This window comes from Physeter macrocephalus, chromosome 8 (genome assembly GCF_002837175.3).
Source record: "Physeter macrocephalus isolate SW-GA chromosome 8, ASM283717v5, whole genome shotgun sequence".
Classification (NCBI taxonomy): domain Eukaryota; kingdom Metazoa; phylum Chordata; class Mammalia; order Artiodactyla; family Physeteridae; genus Physeter; species Physeter macrocephalus.
Genome location: NC_041221.1, coordinates 53,625,861 through 53,633,694, shown reverse-complemented (window position 1 = coordinate 53,633,694; position 7,834 = coordinate 53,625,861). Strand labels below are relative to the sequence as shown.

Here is a 7,834-nt window from a genome sequence, read left to right as displayed (position 1 = left end):
CTGCGCGTCCGGAGCCTGTGCTCCGCAACGGGAGAGGCCACAACAGTGAGAGGCCCGCGTACCGCAAAAAAAAAAAAAAAAAAAAAGTGAAGCCCTCTGATTTCTGCCACCATTCCACCCACTCACCATGACGCCCACACTCACCACAAGCCTACACCCACCTTCACACTCAGTCCCATCATTTCTTCTCATACCTTATTTTTTATTCCTTTACTCCGAGCACTTCATCTTCAGACATTGATTTTTGGTTCCTTTATCTACCACCTGAAGGAAAAAATTATATTCAGCTAAGGAAACGTGGGGAAAGATATAACCAAAGTGGAATCATGTCACATTTGGGTCACACGTTTGCTCAAAAGAAAAGTTTCTCTTAAGCTTCCTTTCCATAGCACTGTCAAACTATAAGTGTCTTCAGATTTACTGTAGGATTTGGGATGCCAGTTGAGCAGCTACAGTCTCCTTATCTAGATTCGGATTTCAACCAGTGAAACCATTCCAAATAGCTAACATGTTTCCTTCTACAATGGCCAAAAAAAAAGCTTTTTCTGGTAAACATTGCCAGATAGACAAAAGAGAGTCACCTAAATTGTCACTTAGAATATACAGGCATCTTTTAAGCAAGAAGAGATCATCTCCCAAAGATGATCTGTTTCATCGGCACAGAAAGGATAGGTAAGGTCAGTATCATTAATGAAAAATATGAAGAACTATTTTATGGGGAAAAGAATGGTAGAAGAAGAAACAAGTAAATGGAGAAAGGAAAGTGAGGCAAAAGGAAGCGCTAAATAATAAGGGCAATTGATTTGACCAAGAGCATAAGACTACCCACATGGTAAAGACAGGCTTGGAATTTTAGAGTTTTAGACCCCTAGTCCAGAGTGATTTTCTCTACCCACAGTTTCCTAATCAGCCTGGCAAGAATGGGCTATAGGTATACAAATATTGATTCCTTTTACACAGGCACATGGAGGAACGGATGGGAGGAATACATAAGGAATACATAAGCCAGTTGCCACTGATTAAAAATAGACTCTTCCTATTTAATAGAGGATGCTGAGTAAATATAAATTTCTTTGGGCTCTGTGATATAAAAAAAATGTTTGGAAGCACTGTCGAGTCCACACCACAGTGAGACTTGGATGGCCAGTTTTTGACTGGGATAATCAGCTCCTTCTCAAAAACGTCTTGTCTCATGAGTCTGAGAGGACATGGGGTCTGTGTCGGGAATCGTGAAATCAAGTCCCGCCAAGCTTCTGTTGTAGGTATAAGGACAGGTAGTACTCCTGGAAGACAATATTATATTGAGGAGCTCTATATTAAGGAAGGAGATTCCTTGAAATCGTACTAAAAATAGTGTTGAAACCTGAAAAACCTTTTCATACATCTGGGAGTGAGTAATCTAACACTGGATACTTTAAGTAGGCTGACATGATGAAGTGGCCGTTTTTTGCTACTCCCTCCTAGTGGGTAACAGAGACCAATGAATGTGGCTGAGGCTAGGGGTCCTTACTGTCCATGCTAATCCAATGCTAGTGTGGAGGGCTTCTTGAAAGAAGACGTGTGAGAACCTCAGAGTAATCACTAAAGCAACACTTGGATAGCCGGCAGCAGCCACAGCTTAATTAGACCTGAACGCAGCCTGATCTGGGCAAAGAGGGCAGAGTCTCTCACCATTTTCCTTTTGTTGTCCTCTTTTTTTGATTTTAGAGGCCTTCAAGTCATGTAGCCTATGTCAGTTTTTTTTTGTTTTTTTTTTTAATTTTTATTGGAGTATAGCTGCTTTACAATGTTGTGTTAGTTTCTGCTGTGCAGCAAAGTGAATCAGCTATACGTATACATATATTTCCCTCTTTTTTGGATTTCCTTCCCATTTAGGTGCCTATGTCAGTTTTAAAACATGATTCCAAATTATTTCTATATTCCTGTCATCAGGAAGAGGGGTCTCTGCCTCATTCTCTTGATTCTTGGTAGGTTTATAACTGGTCACAATGGAAGTGATGCTATGGGACTTCTGAGACTAAGTCAGAAAAGGCCATGCAGGCTCCAATAGTTCTTTTTAGACACTCCCTTATGGACCCCTGAGCCATCACATAAAAAGTCCAACCCCTCTAAGTCCTCTATGCTGTGAGGAGGCCCAGGTCACACAGAAAGGCCAAGTGCATGTAGTCTAGTCAGCTAGCTCCAGCTGAGATCCCAGCCAACAGCTGGCATCAATTGCCAGACATGTGAGTAAAGGTGGCTCCAGATGATCCCAGAATGTAGGTGCTGAGTCACACCCAGCGCTTGAGCTTTACCAGGTGAAACCCGGGGCATCGTAGAGCAGAAACAAACCACTCCTGCAACAGGCCTTTGTAACCTCCAAAGCGTATCATGTAAGCTGTCATACTGCTCACTGCAGAAGGTCCAAATTAAATGTTTTGTTACCTTCCCCCATTTCCAATGCCTCTCTGCTGCAGATGTTTTAACATTTTCAAACACTCAAACATTAATACTGAAGCCCTGTAAATGGCTATATTTAATAAGAATTAATTAATACCTTCTCACACTGTATCTCTGGATTATTTAGCATTAAAATCCATTTCCAGGGGCTTCCCTGGTGGCGCAGTGGTTGAGAATCTGCCTGCCAATGCAGGGGACACGGGTTCGAGCCCTGGTCTGGGAAGAGCCCACATGCCGCGGAGCAACTGGGCCCGCGAGCCACAACTACTGAGCCTGCGCGTCTGGAGCCTGTGCTTCGGAACAAGAGCGGCCGTGATAGTGAGAGGCCCGCGCACCGCGATGAAGAGTGGCCCCCGCTCGCCGCAACTAGTGAAAGCCCTCGCACAGAAACGAAGACCCAACACAGCCAAAAATAAATAAATAGTTAATAAATAAATAATACGGGAGTCCATGTATTTAAAAAAAAAATCCATTTCCAGATGGAGAAATGACATATGGCAAATAACTGATAAAGGTGGTCTGAATCCAGTTCCTGATACCCAGCTCTTTGCTCCCTCCCCAGGGAATGCTTAGTGACTATAAACATAGGACAAAGAAGATAGGTACAATAAATGACCTCCATTCCCTGTCACTCGTTTTAATGCTACCATGTTCAGTATTTTTCCCCAAGGAAACAATTCCTTTGCTAAAAATATAACCCCTTCTCCACAAAATCTATGTAGTTCTACAAAATATTTGACAACACTAAAAATGGTGTCTAGTCACAGTCTATTTATCTAGATTGTCAAGAAAAGATAAGACAATCTGGAATCTAATATAATCATTGAACACTTTCTTTTTTTTACTAACTAGAGTTGAAAATAAACAATATATTTTTCTTTTAATCCAAAAGATTGCTAGTTAATACACATACCAGCAGAACTCTCAGACAACCGATCTTTTGGTGTGACAGCAGCACACCTGTACTACTACTTTAGGCCTGGACTGGCAAACAGAGATAGGTCGATAAGTCATTGATTTTGTATTGCAAAAAATCCTAAAAGCTAATTATTACTTGAGTCTCAAGCTTGATGCCAACTGGAATATTCTCACATGGAAGTAAATTGTATCATCTCAGAGTTACTCTGGGCTTCCTACTATTAATACATCAAAATGCCTTTCACCATAGAAAGAACTAGGAGAATATAAAATAAAGGGAATCTATGAAATACAGCTCACAACATGATCTACCTTATGAAGCCAAAGTAAAAATCATGAGTTGTACACTAATGACCTATTTGTGGCAATTTAGGAAGAATACGGGACAGGACTCAGAACACTTGGATTCTAGACCCAGCTTTACACCAACATACATGTGAACTTGGGTAAATCTCTAAACTTCTCTGGCTTACAGGCATACCTCATTTTATTGAGCTTTGACTTTTTTGCACTTCACAGTGCTTTTTTTGTTTGTTTTTGCACATTGAAGGTTTGTGACAACCCTGTTGAGCAAGTCTATCGGTGCAATTTTTCCAACAGCATTTGTTCACTTCCTGTCTCTATATCACATTTTGGTAATTATTGCAATATTTCAAATTTTTCATTGTTATTGTATTTGTTATGGAGATCTGTGATCAGTGATCTTTGATGTTACTATTGTAATTGTTTTGGAGTGCCACAAACTGCACTCATTTAAGACAGTGGTTCTCTCTCCCTCTCCTCTGGCCTCTCTATTCCCTAGACACAACAATCTTGAAATTAGGCCAATTAACAACCATACAATGACCTCTAACTGTCCGAGTAAAAGAAAAACCACATGTCTCTCACTTTAAATCAAAAGCTAGAAATGGGGCTTCCCTGGTGGCGCAGTGGTTGAGAGTCCGCCTGCCGATGAAGGGGATGCGGGTTCGTGCCCTGGTCCAGGAAGATCCCACATGCCGCGGAGCGGCTGGGCCCCTGAGCCATGGCCGCTGACCCTGTGCGTCCGGAGCCTGTGCTCCACAACGGCAGAGGCCACAACAGTGAGAGGCCCGCGTACCAAAAAAAAAAAAAAAAGCTAGAAATGATTAAGCTTAGTAAGGAAAGCATGTTGAAAGCCAAGATAGGTCTTGCACAAAACAGTTAGCCAAGTTGTGAATGCAAAGGAAAAGTTCTCAAAGGAAATGAAAAGTGCTACCCAAGGAACACACAAATGACAGGAAAGCAAAACAGTCTTATTGCTGACATGGAGAAAGCTTTAGTGGTCTGGATAGAAGATCAAACCAGCCAGAACATTTCTTTAAGCCAAAGCCTAATCCACAGATAAGCTCTAACTCTCTTCAATTCTTTGAAGGCTGAGAGAGTTGAGGAAGCTGCAGAAGAAAAGTCTGAAGCTAGCAGAGGTTGGTTCATGAGGTTGAAGGAAAGAAGCCATCTCCATAACATAAAAGTACAGGGTGAAGCAGCAAGTGCTGATGTAGAAGCTGCAGCAAGATATCCAAAAGATCCAGCTAAGATCATTAACGAAGGTGGCTACAATAAACAAGAGATTTTCAGTGTAGACAAAACAGCCTTATATCGGAAGAAGATGCCATCTAGGACTTTCATAGCTAGAGAGAAGTCAATGCCTGCCTTCAAAGCTTCAAAGGACAGGCTGACTCTCTTGTTAGGGGCTAATGCAGCTGGTGACTTTAAGTTGAAGCCAAGGCTCATTTACTATTCAAAAATCCTAGGGCCCGTAAGAATTATGCTCAATCTACTCCGCACTCTAGAATGGAACAACAAAGACTGGGTGATTATATTTACAACATTGCTTACTGGATATTTTAAGCCCACTGTTGAGACATACTGCTCAGAAAAAAAATACTTTTTTGCTAAAAAAATGCTAAACTTTTTTTTTTTTTTTTTTTCGGTACGCGGGCCTCTCACTGTTGGGGCCTCTCCCATTGCGGAGCACAGGCTCCGGATGCGCAGGCTCAGCGGCCATGGCTCACGGGCCCAGCCGCTCCGCGGCATGTGGGATCCTCCCGGACCGGGGCACAAACCCATGTCCCCTGAATCAGCAGGCGGACTCTCAACCACTGCGCCACCAGGGAAGCCCTAAACTATTTTTTAACTAAGGTGTGTACATTATCTTTTAGACGTAATGCTATTGTACAGACTACAGTATAGTATAAACATAACTTTTATATGCACTGAGAAACCAAGAAATTCGTGTGACTCACAATATTGCGATATTCACTTTATTGTGATGCTCTGGAACCAAACCCACAATATATCTGAGGTATGCCTGTACTTTAAAGCCAGAAAATTGTACTAGATTGTCAAATGGGAATGTGGATTCTCAAATAAGTTTGTACATTTAAGCGTTTCTTATTCCTAGGATTCTCCATGCTTCTACTACTCAGAAGTTTGTCCTGCCTTTCCTTTGCCTATGTTTTTCACACACACACACACACACACACACACACAGCTTTTGTTATATACAACATGTTATATTTATTTTTATAAATGTAGTGTAAGCCCTGAACGGTTTTTTTTTTTCTCTTTTGTAATGCAAGTGCCTGACTTAAGCTTTGATTGCTGTCATCCACTACAAAGAATCATCCCCCTCAAAGAAAGCTATCTCAAATAAACACATTGCCAGCCACAGAAATAGAGCCAGGACACCACTGCCACCCCACTTTAGTCTCCTTTGTTTTAGAGATCTTTGTTGATTTCTGTAACTGACCACTTGGGCTGCTTTTTTTCCTCTTTCTGTGCTTAAAATTTCCACTTATATTTAAATTCACCAATAAAGAGTGAGCCCGTGAAACCCTAGGCTCCCACCCTCGATCCCCCAAAAAACAGAATCCCAGCCTCGTGCTCTCTCTCTCTCTACCGGCAACCTTGCTGTGTGGCCCCAGGTGTGCCATGTAATTTCCAGGACCTTTAAGTAATAAACCTTTTTTTTTTCCAAGTTTGGTGATGGTTATTGCTGAGGGCATCTTGCAGTCATAGTAAGAACCATAAGGGCTGGTCCAGCCACAACACTGGTTATCAATAGACTGAGACCAGCACAAAACAATACATTTACATAAATTTTATAACATATGCATATTTCAAGCATTCAGAAAACTTAGAAAATATTGAATGAAAACCAATATATCCATCATTCAATCTTAACAAATACTATTATTTTACCATACTTATTCCTGATCCTCCTTCTTTTCTAAAATAAATAAAATGTTGCCAACATAACTAAAATAACCAAAGGGAACCACCAAACATAACCACCACCCCACTCCAATGCTATTCCACTTCCTCCCTCATCATACTGTAATACCCAGAAGTATGTACAGAGCTTCCAGTTTATACTTTTATATTTTACTACACCTGTATAGCATTACCAATGTAATATTCTCTGGATTTTTAAAACTTACATAGATGCGATGATATTGACCATATCTTTCGACAACTTGCTTTTTTCCCCCAACTTTGTTTTCCAGATTCGTTCATGTTCATTCATTTAAACACTAGTATGTTCATGTGAACATATAACAACTGATATATCTACTCCTTTATTGCTAGACATTCAGAAGTTCTCCATTTTGCCCCTATTACAAACAGTGCCACAAGGAATAATCTCTTACAACATCTTCTTGTGCACCTGAGTGAGAGTACATTCACGGTATTGATCTAGAAGTGCAATTGGTATGTCTCAGGGCATGTTCATCTTCCACTGCACAAAGTACTACAAAGCAGCATCCAAAGTGGTCCCACCAATTTAAATGCCTGCCTGCAGTGTACAAGAGCTCCCATTTCCCCACACCAAGATTATATGTGGTATTTAGACATTCTTTTTCCAATACAATGAGAATAATATAGTAACTCATTATTTTCATTTGCCTTCCCCACATTGATACTGAGGCTAAGGATATTTTAGCTTCATTTTCTGTGGGTTGCCTTTCTTCTAGTCCCTTTCGTAGGAGGATTGGGGCTGTTTTCCGATCTCTAAGCTCAACAGTCTTTAGCTATGTCCATTCCTTCTTTGCCCAAGCAAACGTGAATATGCTCAAACTCCACAGCCCATATCCAGGCATGATATCACCCAGGCTGCAGAAGCACCACTCAGAGCTCACTGTTCTGGCTTTGAGTGTACTAATTGGTTCCCACTTATGGATCCATCCTTCCTTCCTCCGTCCCTCCATCATTCCCTTCCTCTCTTCCTTCCTTCCTTTCAGCTCAGTCATACTTTAGTGTGCCTTCTTATGGTACATTTCTTGATAAAGAATCTGTAATAGAGGGAGAAAGCAGTTGATGCCCTAGTCTACCATGTTGCTTGAACTAGAAATCTCTGCTACTTTTATTTCATTTTAAGCCATTATCTCTAATTATTGCTCTGCCTGGTTCCCTTTTTCTCTCCAAGATAGCTATGGAAAAGCACATTTTGAAATTT

General features: G+C 41.1%; 1 protein-coding gene across 2 annotated transcripts in view; it reads right to left on the bottom strand.

Moving 5' to 3' along the window:
- MRPS30 (mitochondrial ribosomal protein S30) overlaps positions 1-7,834 on the bottom strand; it is a 127,779-nt gene that overhangs the window by 98,348 nt on the left and 21,597 nt on the right. The window contains exon 6 of one of the 2 annotated variants that reach the window (XR_003680903.2): positions 195-264. The exons of the other annotated variant lie outside the window; for it this stretch is intronic. The gene's annotated coding sequence lies outside the window, so the exon portion shown is untranslated. The remainder of the gene's footprint in view (positions 1-194; positions 265-7,834) is intronic. 2 annotated transcript variants of the gene reach the window in all.